Source organism: Bombus pyrosoma, linkage group LG3 (assembly GCF_014825855.1).
Source record: "Bombus pyrosoma isolate SC7728 linkage group LG3, ASM1482585v1, whole genome shotgun sequence".
Taxonomy (NCBI): Eukaryota; Metazoa; Arthropoda; class Insecta; order Hymenoptera; family Apidae; genus Bombus; species Bombus pyrosoma.
In genome coordinates, this window is record NC_057772.1 from 8242564 (window position 1) to 8258876 (window position 16313).

General features: G+C 36.9%; 1 long non-coding RNA gene across 1 annotated transcript in view; it reads left to right on the plus strand.

Moving 5' to 3' along the window:
• Positions 1–16313, plus strand: part of LOC122566315 — a 118343-nt gene that overhangs the window by 10439 nt on the left and 91591 nt on the right. The window contains exon 2 of the long non-coding RNA XR_006316458.1: positions 13456–13543. This is a non-coding gene — a long non-coding RNA (uncharacterized LOC122566315). The remainder of the gene's footprint in view (positions 1–13455; positions 13544–16313) is intronic.

A 16313-nucleotide genomic window follows, 5' to 3' on the forward strand; every position in this document is an offset into this window, starting at 1 on the left:
GTACGCTACTACGTTCGTGCTGCACGCACTTGCAATTAATATACGACAATCTTGACTTCCGTCATTGATTTCTTTTACTCGAGTTAAGCATACAATGCGTGTGCCTATTTAACTCCGCGACGTGGTATGAATAAAAGAAAAAATCAGACAACGAATTGTCATATTTTTCTCTTTTTTATTTAACGAATATAATAATCACATATTATTTCTTTTCTTAGATAATATGCTATACTCTTTATAATAAAAGTCGTAAGAATGTGGAATTCTAAATTCTACATGTTAAAACAAAGCTTGTCTAAGTTCTAATCCAATAGACAAATATTTATTCCAAACAAATAATAACAATAAAAATAATATTCTTTCAAACAATCCGATCACTTGATACCTTACTTTCTTCCTAAATGTTGTACCAGATTATATCTAAGTTATCATGACAAGTTAAGCAGAGAAATTAGAAAACTAACGACACAGAAGAAGAATATCTTTTTTATTTTCGCTTCATAGTAAAGGAAGGACTTGGTTCACAATTTTGACCTAGATACGCTCACTTATCCGTTCATTCTTAGAAGAAGGATATTTGTATTCTAATTAATATTTAACTCGTGTTATACAATTTGAACAGAAGATACACGTGCGTATATAGCATCTTATAACACGAGAGAGGATCGTTGGAAAAGTTAATCTTTCTAAGAAATAACTGTGCATAAGTGCTGTCTTCTTGTGGCTAATACCATCATATCAGCTGATGTTGCTAAAGTGGTTGCGAGAGCCACCGTTTTGATCCCTTCGGATGAAGTGATACGTATACTCCGTAATAAATTATATCTCTGGCGGGGATATCTGACCACGTAGAAGAGTCACGAAGCCGTTCCTTCCACCACGTGCATGAAACAAGATTTGTTATTAGGAGAAACATGCGCGATTCACTGCTCTTATCGTCGCCGCGCACATATCCGATTTTTTCCTTCTCCCTATGTTTGCTTCAACTTAACGGAATACGTTATTTCACTAGCTCATCCTCTACGAAAATATAACCCCTCTTCAAATTTTTTACCAAACAGATATACGGCTACATAGTTGAATTTATCGTTTATCGGCGAGCTTCCATGTTTATGGCATTGTAATATGATTCTTTGGCTTGATTTTATATTTCTTTGAGAATCTCAAATGAAGGATATTGAAATTTACTTGAATAAACTCAGTATAATACTTGTTTTTATTTTATTTCAAACTTTATTTCATCTTGTTTAACGTTTTTATTCATTTGTAAATTTAGTTTCAATTATATGTCAGGCACAAAAATGGCTATGAGCTATCTCATGCTGTACCGCGATAAATTTTCCTGTGCTAGATCATATTTTAATATTAAATTGCTTCAATCTTTTCCAAAATTTGATGATTCCAACTGAGTTGCTTGTAAGATGTTATAGCGGTTCATCAATAATTAAAAAAAAATTCTCATGAGGTTTCGTATATCGACAGTTGCGTATTATACTGTAATAGTTTCCTCCAATGAACAATTTAGTTTGCTGTACTTGTCATTTCCCTCGATGCAACACGAGTATAACGGTACACGGGACGATATCTGTAGAAAACACGAAACGCGCGAATGTTTTGTAAATACATACTGAAATTGCGGTTTTCAAGAATAACGAAGCTGTTGCATCAACGGTGCATCCTAACGTATCGTTGTAAAAGCCCATTTTTCACACACTTTGAACAGATATGCATTTACATGCTGTGGTATTCAAAGCGTGTTTATAATAAATGTGCTTATATCTTAAAATTATAGCGTTGCAATGCAGTTCTTTATGAAATTACAAGCGTTTCGAAAAGAAAGATCGTATTAACACATTCTCGACTGCAGGTGCAACATTCGACTACTATCTTTTTTTTATTTTTGGAACAGATCTCCTCGAAAATCGAGAATTCTATATTACAGTAATTAATGAGAAAAAAATGTGTGAAAGTTGAAAATAAAGTTTACTACGTTCCGATGATAGTATTATAAGATAAGGTTTTATTTCATTTTAATTTTTGAACGAAATTTTATTTCACAGGGATTCTATAAGATAAGGATAGAAAAATTAATTTCTAAATGACAAGAGACGATAGGAAGCGTAGCACATCGATGGTTGAATTCGTAATGTTCCCCTCTGCTCTCTGTATATTTAACTGTTTATCACATCTCTGATAACGAGTCTAATAATCTGTTTCCAAGCGTAGATCGTTTAAAGATTTGTTTATAATCGAATTTGGCGAATTACAATTATCACAATTACAAGACAAATTGCTCAGCTTGGTCCAAATATCCCTCTGACTCGAATAACTCTACATTATCCGGGTTGAGTCATGCAAAAATCTACCAACCCTCGATGACCTGAAAATGGCAATTTTACTTTGCATATTTCGGCATATTGTATGTACCTTGTAATATAAATCCGCAGTTCTCTCATTACGAACGATAGGGCAGTAAATGATCGGTCTGTCTGAACAAGAAACGTTATTCACGATCACGTTAAACGTTGACGTTAAACGAGAAACAATAAGAAAAGTTCGAGGATAAAGAGCATCGGTATTAAAGGTAAGGGACGATCTTAATTCCATTAGAAAGCTCAGTAGCGTGACGCTCATTTACTTAAACGCGGGTTGACATCCAGTGATTTCACTGTTGTGTTGCGTGTAATTACATGATCGGTTAGTAAATCTTGGAAAGTCTCTCGCGCGCGTGAAGATTGAGAAAGATGCGGAAAGGGGAAAAATTCGTGGCAAATTACACGATCTCCGTGCCGGTCATTAATGTTGCTTATATTTCATGCGACCCGTGTAAGTCGTAAGCACGTATATTATCGCGAGGTTTCTCGATGTGTAGCTGCCTACCATAAGTCATCAGAACAATGCTTCCACAGCCACACAGGTATTATTTACTCCACCTCCGTGTTCGAAGTATGATCTATACGCTCGACTAGTCTGGCCTATACTTATTACTTGTTGCCAACATATACATTGTCAAGAAATTAAGTCCTTTCCAAGTATCACCTCGTCGAATTTTTATTTTCATTCCACTTTTGGTATCTGTCATTTCTGCAGTCAGCGTTGTTTAATATCTTGTGCTCTGTGTTCAGCGTTTTTTAACTAGTGTTCCATTTGCATGAAAAATCGAGTTTCCCTCTTCTTTTCACATACATGTTCTTATTTTGGAATAAAATCTTCGTCTGTCAGGTTCTACATAGCATTTTCGTAGTATCAAATTTTTCCAGCCATATGAAAGTGACGTGAATTTGAATATGCTTGGGCCAAATTAATTAGTATATAAATATCTCCTATGATAAGTACAATGACGTGAAAATATTTGTTGATATATGTACACACATGTAATAGGAATCTTTAAAATCATCATGTGTTTAATTTGATACGAAAGGTACAGGACCAAATTTTTCACGAGATTTATACGATAAATGATAAAAAAAAAAGAAAATAAAAACAACTAGATTTGAATATATTACGTCAATTTTGAAAAATACATTTCTTTATAGCCTAAAGAATACCTTCAGTTATTTAAAATTTATAATATCGAATATATTCACAAGAAGCGTATAATGCAGTGATCATTACGCGAAGCTATAAGAAACGCTGCACGACTAGAGACTTATGGATGGTAGTGTATCTTTTAACGATTGCCGTTAACAAGTGTATCGTTGCCTTTTATTCAGTATACCTTTAAACCACTTACGATTAGGTATAAATTATCTAGTACATATCGTGGTTACGACGTTAAGAAGTATGAATCATTTGTCCAGCACAGCCGTTATTATTACCTTATATTTTCCAATCTGTTAATTGATATTTGACGATCGCGCGAAATCATCGAGGTTAGTCGATCTCGTAGTTTTCTCTTATTTTTATCTCGTTTTTTCCCCCCATCGCTTTCGTTATGTTCCATTTTCTCCAAGCGTTCATGATTATAAATTACTCTGTTTTAATTTCTGTGTAAATTCGTCTGATGCCTGACGAGGCTATGCAGACAACGACGTTCATGAAACGTCATCGCGTAATGACTTATTCAAGTTGATTGCATTCCACGTGATGACTCGTGTTTTCTCGGCTGCTTTTGCGGCTACTAACATCGAACGGGACTATTAAAAATTAGCACACCGAGTCGAATATAACGCAGCTGATTACCCGATACAATGTGGTACACGATGTAACAGTAAAGCCTTTTTTCTCGACCCGAAGAAGCACTCTTTACCGTCCGACGTAGTTCAAAGAGTAGTTTGGAATGTTACGAGCCGGAATTGGCGCTTGTAAAAGTTAGAGGAAACATGTCCGGGTTCAAACAGCCATATTTCATGAGGTGAACTCTCGTAAGAAGAGAGGAGAAACACGTTAAAGATAGGTAAACGTGGCCCTTTACAAGGTTGTGTATTTTCTTCGGACCTTCAGAAAGGATTGTAGCAGCCAACAATGTACGAACGTGGTTAACGGGGTGGGAAGGGAGGAGGGAGGGGAAGAATGTTTATGGTACTCATTATATATGAAATTGTATGATTTTGTCAAATTCTTTATACGAGTCCTGATATGGTAGTAAGAATGTACGACGCGTTATGTACTTAAGACAAATAAATTTGATAATTTCTTTTCTTAAGCTGTCGTGGAACGAATAAGATTGAAAACATGGTACGGATAAAATTTCGAATTAGTCTATTCTTTTAAAATTAACTTGCGCGAATATGTTTCCTACATATACTAGTTATTTATTTGATAAGTAAAACATTTGTACAAGATTTTAATACTTTTATATTTGCTTCTTTAAATGCTTATTTAAATCAAAGGAGAAAGAAAGATAACACAGATATGTGCACCCACATATTGCAGTATTTAATCCATAATATTATCATTTGATATTCAATTTATTAATATTTGTATTATTTTACTTCACACAATGAATTATTTGTTGCACAACAATGACAAAACTTAACGGATGAAACAAATCATATGTTGCATCTTTTTAGCTGTGTATAGAAATAGCAAAAATGATGTGTACCAAGCTTTTCCATTGACTATCTCCACTAACTTATATGAAAAAGATTAAGCAACTTTCACAAAATCGAACAAATGTATCTGACTTCTTCTTTAAATTTCTTGTTTAACATTTGATCTTTCTAAATGGATTTTTACACGAGTCTGTTCGTAGGAAATTCTTTAAACCAATTTACGAAATACGTATGTGGCACGCTAAAGAAACACAGCGAGAAGGTGGAAGGCATTAGTTACAGGGTGCGTTTTCGTGGCAAGTTGCTGCGCCCGAGACGCGTAGAAAAATGACGACAGAGTAGAGGCAGGCGAATTTCGGTGAGCTGGACGAGTTCGAGGAACACATGTGCCGTGTTGGTAATGATCATTACCGTGTAATGACCGGACGAATCGATTGGCTTCGATCAGTGCTGCACCTTAGCGGTTCCCAACTTTCTTGCCACGTTATTCGATGCTTTCATAGAAACTAGAAACCATCTCTTTCTATAGGTCCTTTAAAACATACAATTTCTAGTATATGATCTTAGATCTTACGTAAATTGTAACTGGGTACAGTTTTTGTAAAATAGTCGAAGCAACTTTTAAAATGTTTCCAAGCGAAAGTTTACTTTCATTTTCGGAAGACTACGAGCAATTATTTCACTTCCGAACGATTATCGCCATACATAGAAATATATGAGTTTTGTCTTGAAAATAAAAATAAGCGAAGTAGAATACGAAAAATAGTAGCTTTTTTGAAAGCGCAATTTTTTCCAACATATCACTGCTACTATCGTAACTAATCTATCGGTTCATATATTTATAAGAAAGAAGAAAGGCATATAGAACACAATCTGATTATAACGAGATTTTTAGCTTGAATCCATAAACGCGACGTTATCTTTAGAAATTTATCTTTCCCCTCCTTTGAATGTTATATATTAGTTTGTTCCTTCTATATTAATTTGCTCTATATTATTTCATCGAACGTAAAACAAAAAATGTTCTGCTTCTATTATTCCCTTATAAAACGAAAGAAACTTTTGCAACAACATGACAATTTCGTCAATCAAATCAAACGCTATTCGATCGATTTGAAATCGTTTCTATCGTGCACGTTCAATTATTCTATCGTTTACTCGAAAACTATCTTACGATATATATCACGATCGAGCGCATCGTCGTGGAATCAGGTTGAAGAACACTGGCTAAGGGGATGTACGTAACCGGTACGTGCGAAGTTCGCACCTCCGCAAAGAGCGATGCGTTCGCCCTACCGCGCAACACCGCTCGTTAAACGAATTAAGTAGTTACGCTTTGTTTAATCGGGGCCACGGAGGCCTGAATTAAGTTGTTATCGCGAATTAGCTGATTATACCGAGCGCCGCGAGGTGTCGAGTTGATTTGTTGTTGCGAAATATGGCATGAGGTTTGTTTATGCTCGCCACGCCCCATACCCCTTACCGACCTTTCAGCTCGTTTACGGCTGACCTTAAAATAAGCTGCACAGACCGTTCGATCCGGGGATCCATCTCACCGCGGTTCTCTCTTTGCTCTGTTTCCATCTCGATCCTTTCGGCCCACCCCTTTCACTTCGCGAACGAGGGGATGGATAATCATTGTCTATAATGCTATGATAACACTCCGCAACCATGATATATCACTAATGGTAGAAGGCGCTCGGTTAACCGTGCTCTGCCTTTTTCGAGAAACATGATACATTTTTTTTCACCGGGCTAAAACTAATATTGACCGTGGCGCACTATACTGCACTTTATTTTTCTTAAACAACGGTATCGCCTTTCAATAGGAAATGATCGCCGACGTTCCCGGTTAAGTTTTAGAAGGCAGTTGTTTGTGTTGTTTGGTAATAAAATTGAGGTGTTGGTTATTCGTGTGAAAATTGTCTTCGCGAGTTGGTAAACCATACCGTTCGTGGGTCAATCTTTTTCTCGGTTTATCAACGAGAACAATTAAGTTTTGTATAATGGGGAAATGATGACGGTATAGATGGATGTATAATTTGTATTTAAATATTTTAGGATATAGAATGTAAGTAGAGTTCCAGTCTGTAAATACGAATGGTTAAAATAATCGGCCACAGGCATGTGCATCGAGTGGTTAAAAAGTATTTGGTCATTCGAAGAAGTTGATACGAGTGTTCTAAAAATATTATATCTTTGAGCAGAGCAGCTTCTTTTTACTCTTCACTGTCATATTAAAATATTCCCTTCTAATCATGAAATGACATTAAGCTAAAAATATCAACAAAAATGTATTTATCAAACTTTTTTCCTTACACATTTGTAATTTTTTAAAAATTTGTTTATGTATCGTATAATATATATATTAATTCAGCCCGATGGGCTAGGAATTGGACTTGTTTCTACATTGTTTGTAAACATAAAACAAAACTGAAACTACACGTACAGACAGTGTCAATAGCATAAAAGTATATCAGTTCCAAAAATATATCAAATATATCCTTCCTCTTTATTTCCAAGTATTTTACATAAACATTCTCCTCGTTACGCTTCATTCATTCGTTCGATCGTTCGTTCGTTCCTCCATTCGATATCGACGAACGTTCGATGATCGTCGAATAATTTGACAAACTATAGAAGGCTCATTAATTTACTAATTAATCAGGCAATTTATATTCTAAAAATGTTGACTCGCAGCACTGTGATTCCCGGGTCGCCAATTAATCGCAGCATGGCGAGTCAGAGATAAAAAAACGAACGACAACAGCACGGAATGCGTACTGGAATGCCGCGTTAAGGAAACCAGGAGAGAGGAAGTAGAGGGAAGGTCATCGACGTGTCGTGTTGAAGAGCGGTAAAAGGGTTCTTGGCCATTTTCCACGAAAATTATAGCCATCTATGCGCGTAATCCCCTTTATAGCCGCGTTGCATCAAATTATAACTGCGACGGCGCGCGCTTCCAGCGTCGTCTTTTCTCTGCTTTCCTTTTCTTCCTTCCTCTTCGTCTTCGCTGTTAGGCTCTCTTCTCTTCTCGACCGTGTCCGTCGTTTTCTGCTTTTTTTCACTGCTCGTAGGTACGCGTCCTCGAAGCCTCGTAAAACGGCACATTCCGCCAATCATCGCGGCACATCGACCAGACATGTAACCCTTCGACCCTGAGTCGCGACCTAGCTTAACTTAACCCCTAATTCCGCCACTCGATCCACGTGGACACAACGATAAATCGATAAGTCATCGCTATCGGTATACACGCGGACAAAATGTTCGCGCGCTCGCTTCCTACGCTATACGTGGACACTTGTGTGTAATAACGCGTCCTGCGACTTTGGCCCGTTGTTATCGAGATCGAATTTTCAATGGTAAAAACCGTACTCTTGGCATGACGTTCAAGTTTCTTAAGATTCACGTGTTTAGGTATTTGACATTCTGATTTTGAGATGAAAATTGATGAAAAGCGAAGAAGTTCAATTTATTTTAATCGTTCTTTCATTATTTATGCTCGCACGGGTTATTAACTGCGTAGAGGAATGAATATTTATAGATCGTCCTATACTTTAGATTTCGCAGTACGATTTTAATTGTGTTCGATGCGTTAATCTACGTGAGATTAACTCGAACTTTGTAAGTTCAATTTATCCCGTGACAGTGAAATCAACAAAGTGGTAGAAAGTGAAATTTTTCGTTTCTTATCTCTCGAGCTTTATTCTAACGATTAAGTTTCGGTCGCGTTATTTATTCAAACGAAGTTTCCTCTGTATTTCTCTCTTTTCGACTATCAATTTTATACAAATCGAGTTCTGAATCCGTTTCAGAAAAATAATTCATCCAGCTAATATATATCTTTATAGTTACCTCCATTAATTACGTTCGGTTTTCAGCGCGTTTATCGTAATAAGTTTGTTTCGCGAGGAGACGTTAATAGTTCTGATAAAAGTCCTCCGTGGGTTAAAAAGTTTATTACATATACTTAACTTGCCGAGAATTTTTAAGTATTTATACCTTGGCCAAGAATATTTATTGGAATAATATACTTTCTTATCTACATTCATAACTTTCATTGAAAATTTCATGCACTTTGTATGGTCAAAAAATATGTACAGAATTTCGATGAAGCTTAAAATTTATTTCACGCCATAAAGTTGCTAACCTTTTATCGCTTTGGAACTGTTTTATCGATATTTTAATCCGCAAATTTTACTCGTAGTTGAAAAACCTTCGCTCCCTTCGACATATATCATTCTGTTCAGGCTGAACGGTTTATTGGTATATTTAAACTTCAGCTTTCGATTTAACGTAAAATCCATTCCAAGATCTCGCGTAGCCGAACGATTGAATGTTTAAACGTTTTAAAGCAGGTGCCTATATTTTATAGCTGCATAGAGGCACGTGTAGTTAAATTGCGGCTATTATCATGGAGATCAAACGATGGATGGATGATTGAAGATATACGAGATTTGTGCGAACTCCTATACACCGTGCACCGATCCACACTGGACGATCGAATGCTTTTAAAAGATCACTCGGTGTTAAGGACCGCGTGCGAACAATTGTGAGAGCTAATTAAAGGTAGTTGCACAGAGCACGGGTACGTTACAATCAACCTAGTAAATTAATTTTTGATATCAGACGAGATATGCGATTTTAGAAGAGTACATGCTTGGGATGTGTTATAATTGCTATCAACGATCGATGAAAAATCAAGAAAATTTGATTTCGTTGCTTCCAGACAAAAGTGAAAGGAATTTCATTCAGATAAGATTTTACATATTAGTTATATTTTATTGTTATTATATTCAATACTTGATGTGTTATAATATTCAAATAATACCAGGTATAACATTATTATAATATAGAAATATATTTCTTGAAGAAATTACTCAGCTGCTTCAGAAGATCTTTAGGAAAGATATCGACTATTTTGCATATTATACTCGTATATAAAATCTGATCAAAAATACGTTTAATTTGCATATCGTTAGAAGAATCGTATGCCGAAAATAAAATAAATTAAGTTTGAAATAATTTAACACTACCATTCAGAAAAATATATTTTTAGAAATATCGAGTCCGTTATCAACACATGGTGGATCGAAGACCGTAACAAATTCTTACGAGAGCATTTTTATTTCTTGCTTTATAGCATTCCATTGCATCCACTATACTAGTTAATCATGATTAAAACTGGCCGACGAATAATGGTGTTTCGATATAAATATTTCTACTCGTTGCTCGTTACATCGTTACGAGCTGAAATGTTGAACCGTAATAAAAATGTCTTTGACCCACCCTCTCGCATCTCTCGAAAACGTTCCTGGACGTTCCTCAACTCGGAATCCCGGGGATAGAAAAAGCCGCGATGGCACCGGGAGGACGTGCCAACCTGTAATTGTTCTCCGATGTAATTGCCCCCTCGGCTTCTCCAGTTCGTGCTGGAGGACCTGGAAGTCCGTGCCTCCGTCTCTCTTTGCCCTGGCAGAATTCTTAGGAGCCGATTTCGAAACAGGACGTTTATTGCGAGTCGTTTCACCATTGTGGAATCGAGTATTGTTGTTTAACGTCAATTATCTCCTGCCCGCGGAAGCGCGGTTAACAACGAAATTCTTCGTTTTCAACGTTTAACAAGATCATTCTCGCCCCTTTTCGTTACTTTGTGGTATGTTCTTGGTCGGCTGTTAACTCAACAAACTCGAGTCGCTAAACACGCAATTTTTGTACAATGCGTATGTATGTATCCTTCAATCCGTTGTAATACGTCTTTTCGTTATTTATCGAGGATTAATCCTTAACGTGATACTTTTTGGAACTCTGGGAACGCTTTGACAGCTGTGAGAAAATTTGAAATATTTCTTTTGCGTCTCTCGTGCAAGCGAAATGAGAGGAGATAGACTGGAGTCACTAAAGATGTAACTTTTATCATGTTAGGTCGAAGATTATTCTTGGCACGAAATGTTCTAAAGTTATTTTACGAATGATTGGTTTCTTGATGTTTTACAGTTGATAATTAAGCGTTAATTAATTTCTTCAATGGATGATAATATATCGCCTGTGATTTTTTAACCGACAAGTATAAATCGATGAATTTTTCATAATTTTCTCCGATAAAGATGTAAATCAGTAACTTTTCAGTCGTGTACGAATACAAGTCTCTAATTGATATTTTTGATAGAATTATTCTAGTTGATTAAATTTTTATAGGCGAAACATAGATGTGTAGAATTTTGGTTCTTTCTTTCGTGTTGACCGAGTTATATAGTTATATAGTTTGATTACTATTGCAAGAAAAATGAAACAATATCGACGTAGTAAAAAATTGGTTGGAAATAGGACTGTTTTATCTTTCTAAATGCGTCCCTCTATTACGTTGTAAGCTATCATTATATATTTAACGAGTATTATTTAAACGCTATCGGTGAATCTACGTAAGAGATACGCTAACGTTACTCTATACTTTCTAAAGTGTTATGGCCTGCGATTTATCAACATTTTAATATCTCTAAAACTCATATACTTTTACAAAGATGCTTTTATAAGATTATGTTGCTCTTGAAAACAATACTTGTATGCCACAAGATTAAAATGAAATAAATGTAAAGTTGCGTTCGATAATAGCGATCAGATGAAAAGTGAAAGATATAAATTCAAACACGTTAAAACGTTCCGCAGTTAAATCTTCTTTTATAAAGAGAAATTTATGTAGGAATTTACATATAACAAAACTCGAATGTTATATGTATACACGAACAGGTAATTCTGTTCTAAAAAATAATCAGCAGAACATTTCTACTTTTCTTTTATTTATATTAACGTTTTCATATACTTTCGTAAAATTAGAAAAACATAAAGTATATCTTTGTCACTTTTACTATGTTATTATTATTGTATTACTAAAAATATTGCATCCGTGAAGTATCTTTTAATCCTGCATTAATAAACAATGAATTATATCGTTCCTGTCACTGTCTTGAATACTTGAAAAACATTAATCACGTAAATCGATACTAATTAAGTTCAACTAATTACGATAGCACATTGGTTAATACACAAACTTACGGAAATTTGTGAATTCGTCATTCAGTTCCAAAAGTCCATCGAATTATCCTCTTCTTTTCTACTCTCCGATCCATTTCATACGAAGATACTTCTCGCCACCGAACGTGAAAAAAGTGGAAAAATCAAGATCCAGTTTATCACATTAGGTTGCCATATTCAAAAGATTCTTTCGTTTTACAAGCAAATCTTGTTCCATTACTACAAAATGGATCATACCATAATTCAATAAAATAATATAAAACAAGAAACGTTGTGCATCCATTATTTTCCCATAAAACGAAAGAAGCTCCTGGGACAATCTAACACACGTGGTATTCGAATATCAAGAACGTCGATGGAGAGAAACCACGAGAGTTACGAAAGCGGTGGTGAGAAATGACGTCGCGAATGACCCGTTTGGTGGAACGTGGTAAGAAGGATCGTCCGTATCGGGGGATCGTCGATCGTGGGTCCGGAATCAGACGGAAGACGAAGTGTCACGTCCACGGATGAGCGACAACGACACGCACCGGCCGGCAAAATGACGAAACCGAGCAAAACGTAGGAGGCGTTAGACGTCGAGGAACGAGAAAGGCCTGGAAGGTTGGTTGAACGAAGAAATCTCGAGATCGAGATAGAAAGAGCGAAGGAAAGGGGGCGAAAAAGGATTAAGAATAAAAGGAAACGGAGAAAGAGTAGGAGGTACAGAGTAGGGTGGATGAAAGGAGAGGAAACAGAGGTGGTTGAAGATCGGGAGAAAACTGACGACGAGGGAGTAGAAGAGGATCGAAGTAGTAGGGGCCGAGGCCTGAATCGAGAGAACAGTTCGATACGTTTATGGAGAGGTTCGAAGTCGAGGAATAAGGGCCGGGAACATAATTATCCGCCAAGTCAAGGAACCCAAACGCCGCAGATAGAGAGAAACGCGACGCAGCGCGGAGAGACGAAGTAGTAAAAGAGAGAGGGCCGCGTGTGACAGAGAGGGCAGAGGGGGAGAAAGAAAGGGATAAGGAGTCGCAAAGAGAATCTTATTCTTTGGTGCGGCTGGAATCCGAAATGTTCGGAGGGCGCATTATCTTCTTGCCGCGGCCAGTCAGCGCCACTCGCGGATTCCATGATACGACGGTGTACACCTATACACCATTTGGCCATACGCTTATGTTACCTGCCGTTACAAGCGTGTTACATTTAAGGAATTAAATTGGACTAGTAGATAAGGTGCTTGGTGAGATACGAGCCTTAAACTCCATTTTTTTCACAGCTTCTCTTCAAGTTGGTTACAAAAGTACGCGATTGATGATGTTCGGTTGTTAGTAACAAAATTGACGAATCTCACAAGTTCGTTCATCGCGAGAAGACGATAGAAATAATTATAAATTCTAAGATAGATTTCAAAGATAATACATTACCATTTTTCTCTATTTTTCAGGTTTTGAATTTGATTAACCTTCAAACGGCTCATGTATGCAGATTACTCGGAGATACGTGTTCCGTTACGTGGAATCTTGCTGCGATTGGTAAGCAAAGATTAACGAATATAGTTCATTTTGTGTATGAAGTATATAGATATACGTATGTACACATTACGCATGTAAGTAGTAATTGAGCTAAACATTTTCTGTCCGTAACTCCAATCAGCGTCGGTACAGTTTCATAAGGCAGCTTAAAGTTACTACAATTATATCTAATAGGACACTTTTACAAGGTTTAAATCCTTAACTCTGAAAATAATCAATTTGCATAATAGTTTAAGAGAATAGAACCTTGTAAGAAAATACTTTCTTAATTCTGGCGGGGAAAAAGAAGGAAGAAATCCGTAATTAGAGAAAGGAAAGCGCAGAAAATGGCGTTTCATCGCGGAGAAGGCAAGAAACGCGAGTTATAAACCGTGTCAGGTTGGCATCACGGCATATTCCAGGGTACATAGCCACTGACTTTTTGCCGCCCCCCACGGCAAGGTGAGAAATTGAAAAGTGGCTGTCCGCTGGGTAATTAAGATTTCGGCTCTTTGTACGAGAGATCCTTCGATCCTTGTTCCCCGTCGATTTCGTGCGATCTTTTAGAAACATTGAAGATTACCTCTCCAAAGGTCCCGGTGTAGAAGATCAGGATCGACGTGCCGTATAATGACGCGTTATTATCCGCAGTGTATTCGCTTTAACGTGTAAATTGCTCACGTTTCCACGGCGTAGATTCTATCGAAGAAATTTCGAATGAGTAGAAGAGCTGTAGAGATAATATATGGTCTTCCTTTTTCGAAGGGATTTAATTAGAATTTGGAGTGGAATGGACGAAGCTACAGGCTAGTCGGTTTATTTAAGGAAAATGATTTATTTGAAAGCGATATAACGATGCACACTGCCGGCCATAAATATTAGAACATACTTACCTTGAAACACTTTTATTCTCTTAGCGAAGATGAAATCTCCGATATGTAATTACTGTACCGTACAAAAGTTCGAAACACCTTTTGCTTCTTAGAGGAAATAAACATTTCCGTACACTTTTCCGAGAACGGATAAGACTAATATAATTATAAGCTATAATTATAAGACTAATATAATAATAATTCTAATTAATATATAATTAATATATTTAGTTACGTGCCAATACTACAAAATGGTATTATATCATAAAGTAAATTACTATATCGTAAATCGAATATTTATTTGCTTAAGGAAAATGTTGTTTCCTGTGAAATTCTAACACGCTGTAAACTTTCGAACGGAAGACGTTAACGCTATGTCATGGTATTATAACCCAAAGAATAACGCGTTGAAAAGAGCGCAACTTCTTCTTCGCAACGCGGCCAACGACGATCAGCATCGAAAATACGAAAAATTCCGCATCTGTTGGATAATGTGTTAATTTAAATGGAACGAGAGCCCGGACGAAAAAAATGAAGTCGGGGCCGGATAGAGTCACCAGTTGACCCGGTGAACGAATCCGAAGAAAAGATATCGCGGGAAGAGTGCCGATTCCGTAGTGGTAACGAGTCGAGATGGCCGAGAACATCGGCGGTGCCACTTCAAAGCGGGAATCCTGCGCAATCAGATTCTCTTGCCCTCCCTGCTCGCTTGAAAAACCGAGCGAGGGGCTACCATCTCTTCGTCTCTTCCTTCCTCTGTCCTCTCTTTGGGCTGGCTGTTCGCGAGGATACCCGAAGGCAGCCACATCGAGTAACGATCATCTAGCGGCCGTACGGCAATCTTCAGGATGTACAATTTCTGTTAACGCTACCGTATTTCCATTATTTTCATGTGTTATCGGTAATGGCCGACGGTTATGTCGATTGAAAGACCAGTGTCATTAGAAGATCTCTGTATGCAGTGAGTCACACGATTATTCGATCCCCTGTTTACCGATTTTGAATTTCTTGACAACGATCGATTCATATTTCCGTATTATACGAGCTTCGAAATTCTTATCGACGAGGGTGTATGTTCAATTAACCAAGCTTAACAATTCCAACGCACACAGGTTTACGAAAGTATTCGAACATTTGCAACCTATTACGATTATATTGTGTGTGTTATAGCGAAGCGTTTTAAAATTTCATTAGCACTGACACGAGATTCGATCGTTACGAACATATTCGTAAGGTTGCGAACAAATGTGCAGATATTACAAGTATGAATTATAAGATTGTACAAGTCTATACATACCTTGTAGAGATCGCAAAAATGTTTAAACAGTCAATTATCCATTCTATCGATAAATCTGAATATTCAATGAGACAATTGTCGAAGTTCATTACGCGCTTACGATAGATTTTATAAATTCGAATATTACAAACTCGATTCGAACGATTCGAAAAAACTGTATCGCGCTTTCCATAGTTCTCGAGGTAATTTTACCTGAGAAAATTGAAACGAGACACCTTGCATAAAACGTATTATGATAGCAAAATATAAATGAAGAAGAAATGTAAATTTAAAAATGTTCTCATGGACTTTTCACCGTCGAAGTAGAAAAGGGAAAACGTGAAGAATATTCGACGAGCTGTGAGTTATTAGCCGGATAGCGAGTTCGTGAATACGCCGAATTAGATCCGTGAGAAAACGAAGGACGTTAAAATACGAATTTACGACGTGGATGCATAAACGCATTCGATTATATAGACGTAATTACTCATATATTATACGGTGTAATAACTCGCAACTGTCTTCGGGAATATTCTCCTAGATGTATAACCGAGGTGAAATCGCACTAATCGAGAAGAAATCGTACTCGAGTGGCGATATCATTAGTGACATTGTTGCTTACTTACGATTACACGAGTCGGCG